The sequence below is a fragment of the Gadus chalcogrammus genome, chromosome 6 (genome assembly GCF_026213295.1).
Source record: "Gadus chalcogrammus isolate NIFS_2021 chromosome 6, NIFS_Gcha_1.0, whole genome shotgun sequence".
Classification (NCBI taxonomy): Eukaryota; Metazoa; Chordata; class Actinopteri; order Gadiformes; family Gadidae; genus Gadus; species Gadus chalcogrammus.
Window position 1 is genome coordinate 16,897,022 of NC_079417.1, and position 311 is coordinate 16,897,332.

Consider the following 311-nt stretch of genomic DNA (forward strand, 5'->3'; position numbering starts at 1 on the left):
CTACAAATTGCAGCCACAATGCAAATACTTGTGCTCTAATACATTAGGTTGGACTTTTGATTGGCTATTATGCCGATCATCTAGGCCTTGAGCTGACATTAAATATTAAACCCTTCATAACCAATGAATGAATCAATAAATAATGAATCTGTGTACCTTATGTCCATATAACTACATGCTACAAATTAAATAAACCAAGAATAAAAAACGGAAGCTTGTATTCAATAATTATTTTTTATCAAGTCTTTGTGTCCATGCATGGGCTGATCCTGGTTCTAATTTCACCACATAGAATCCAAGCAGAGCAATTT